Genomic DNA, 3,786 nt, shown 5'->3' on the forward strand with positions numbered 1-3,786 from the left:
ATGTGATGGATTGATCTGTTATCAATCATATTTGTGACAATGAATGACCTTTGTCCTCTGATATCCTGCTTAAACCTCCACTTCTCTATAAACAAGTGTGTCTCCTGCTAATGACCTCCCTCATCCTGATGAGGTATTTTTTCTTTGTCTTGTATTTTCCTATTTAATATAAAAGTAGAAATCAGTGTTTCCCTTTCAATTAAATCTGAGATTTGGGATCTCTTTTGTACCCTAAAACACATCTTATATTACTCTTTTAATTTTCAGTTGTTTGAAATAATCTACCAAAAACACATCTAAAAATCTATTGAGCATAAATAAGTGTCTAAAGTGGAAAGGAAATGAGATTAGTTCCAATCACATATCACATTGATATATATGTAATATATCAATGGATTTAGAAGGTTAAAGATAAAGTCATTTGTGAGGAACATTTCAATAGTGTTGCAGAAGATTCAGTGGTCTTAATCTTTTATTCACTCAAAAGTGATATGTATTTGCTTAGTATGATGCATGTTAAAAGCTAGTGTACTAAAATGAGAAGGTTCTATTGTAATAATTTGGAGATTTCAAAGATTTTAATCCTGGTTCTATCATTACTATAATTAAGACCCTCAGTAAGTTATTTCTCCACTCTGGGCTTCAGATTACTCACCTATAAAAAGCGGGTGGTCCACATAGTTCCTAAGTAGAAAGTGTCTAAAGGAATTCCTAGGAAATATAAATCACAAAGTATTACACCCTTTGAGTTAAAAATAATTTGGGGTTGAATGGTAGTAGAAATTCAAAATCATGTATCATCCTAAAAGTGTTAGTTCCATAGTTTCATGATTGTTTTCATTTGACTCCATTCTTAAAAAACATTTTCTTCATGTTTCCTCTAGATGGTAGTCCACAACCAAAAATCAGTTTCTAGTCTGAACACTATTAAAAGTATTTTTAATCAACAGAACATCCCTGTTTCATTCTAACTCCTTTATTAGATTCTATCTCTATCAAATTTTGTAGTATACTAGGCACTATAGAATGAAAGTGCATTTTTTGCTACATTTTACAAATTTGTTGGTGCCTGGTGGTCTCGTGTTTACAAGCAGTTTGAAACCACTCTACTCTCCAAGGGAGAAAGATAGGGCTTTCTACTGCTGTAAGTGGTTTCAATCTTGGGAACGCACAAGGGCAACTCTATCCTTTCCTATAGGGCAGCTATGAGTCATTATTGACTCGATGGCAGTGAGTTTGGTTTTTTGGTTTTACAAATTTGTTTATTATTTCACAAATTATATGTATATGAAACAATAAAGTTTACTATACCATGTGCCAAACCCTTTTTAATATCTTTACATATTACTGGCAGGCAGAGATTAATTGATATTAGATTCAAGATCATACTGCTCAGCTAGACAGTGTGTATGTCATTTATAAAATAAAGGTTTTAAAAACACAGGGCACGTAGAGTTAAATATTCTTTATATGTATTTCACATATTTATCATGGATATATTAAAGACAAAATTTTAATTTTATATTATATATTTCCTGTCATATTTATAATTTCATAGCATTATTAAAATGCCACTTCATATAGGAAACATACTACAGCAAATACTTTATTTAGATTAAAATACAAGTCTTAGATGTCATTTAGTGTTTTTCTTTTACTCTTTTATTTAAAAAACACTCCGCTAGACAGAAGCATGTACATTGGTACAGATAAGCGCTCTCAACACACGGAATGCAGGACAGATAAACCCCTCAGGAGCAGTAATGGCAGTAGCGATACCGTGAGGGAAAGGGGAAGGTGGGGGCAGAAGGGAGAGAAACGGGAACTGATCTCAATGACTGACCTATAACCACCAACCTCTGCCCCCAGGGGGCAGAACAACAGAATTGTGGGTGTAGGGAGACAGCGAACGATGTAAGATATGAAAATAATAACAATTTATATCAAGGGATCACGAGGGTGGGGGAGAGAGCTAAAAGGAGGAGCTGATGCCAAGGGCTCAAGTAGAAAGAATATGTTTTGAATATGATAATGGCAACATATGTATAATTTTGTTTGATACAATTGGTATATGGATGGCTATAAGAGCTGTAATAGCCCTCAATAAAATGATTTATTAAAAAAAAGACAGTCAGCAGATAACTCTTGAGTGTTATGATTGAAAAGCAAACAAACATCGAAGCCTTGTGTTGCACCTGCTCTGATACGTCCAAGCAGAAGAATGGCTCCACGGACCACAAATGGCAAGCAGAAACCAAAGTTCATTCAGAAAGGGAAAAAAAGCATCTGGCGCAGCAGAGGGAGACTTAAGTGAGTTGCTACTGAATCACCTGTGTCTAGAGGCTTTTACGTGATCGGTGGTACTTAGTCTGTCCGTGTTTCAAGGTTATAAGCGTCCCAATCCAAGGTCTAGCCAGATCTCTCTGGTCCAAACATGAACCTGGCAATTCTCTGCCATGAATGAGTCTCACAAAGACATGAACAAGGAAGTAAGTGAGCAGACAATGGGTCAACCAAAAGAACCATACATAGGTTTGCTGATTTTGGAGTTCAGAATATGCCTATGGGTCTGATGTCGGCTTGTTTAAGATGTAAAATTATCCTCCGATTTTGAAAACACCCCTCCAAACAGCCTGCTGCTCTCAGTGCTTCCCCCTGGGCCTCTCTTCCTCTCTCTGCCTGGGCTATCTCCTATCTCTCACTAGGAGTTTGGCTTTTCAGTGATACAACTTCCGCCTGTCATGTGGTAATTCGGCATTAGATTCTGAGCCTATGTTTATCATGTGCAACCATCCACGGCCTATCAATAGAGCTTTGCATATTTTCATGATGATGATCCGATTTCAGAAGATCTTCCAGACTGAGACAGACTAGGATGAGAGCCCTAGGGATTTACTTCCAAATTTCAGCCAATGAAAGCTCTATGGATCAAAAATTTAATCTCATTGTGCATGCTAAAAACGACAACTAACAACACAATAATTGCACTCAAGTTCTTTATTCTCTTTTTTAAAAAAATGCTTTTATTGTGAATTAGGTGTGGGTTTACATTTCAGATAATCATCTTTGCATTCAACAACTTCAACAACTTATCTTGCTCTATTTTTCCTCTTCTCTTTTGTAGGCTATTAACTTCCCCTTCACTCAAGTTAACATGTACCTACCCTAGACTACTTCTTCCCCTGGACCCCCTTCCCTTCCATCCCCTGGTAATTATTTATTGTTTCTTATGGCATGAAAACCTTTGTCTTGATTTTTTTCTTTTATAACAGTGGTCTCATAAAATATTTGACTCTTTTGATTGACTAACATCACTAATCATAATGTCCTCCAAATCCATCCATCCATCTCTTGAGGTGTTTCAAGATTCATTATTGCTCTTTAGCAATGAATAGTATTCCAAAGTTTACTAAACCATTTTCCCACTGATGGACATTCAGGTGGTTTCTATCCTCTTGCTATTGTGAAGAGTCCTTGGATGAGCATGAGTTTCATATATCTGCTTGTACTTTGTTCCTAACTCCCTTAGGGTATATACCAAGTGAAGAATTTGCTGGATGTGACTGGCACCTGTAAGGAGGTATGGGTGGAATTCAACCTATCAAACAGGCCATAGTCTAATGAGGGCTTCTTGAGGGTGTACCTATTTATAAGAGACCCTGTGGAGAATTGCTTTTGTTTTTGCTCCTCTTCTTCCTGCTTCTGTGGATCTTTTTCTGGCTTCTGGGGCCAATAGCCCATGGGGCATGCTCACCGTGGTAACTGTTGGCCACCTGCCATGTTCCT

This window comes from Tenrec ecaudatus, chromosome X (assembly GCF_050624435.1).
Source record: "Tenrec ecaudatus isolate mTenEca1 chromosome X, mTenEca1.hap1, whole genome shotgun sequence".
Classification (NCBI taxonomy): Eukaryota; Metazoa; Chordata; class Mammalia; order Afrosoricida; family Tenrecidae; genus Tenrec; species Tenrec ecaudatus.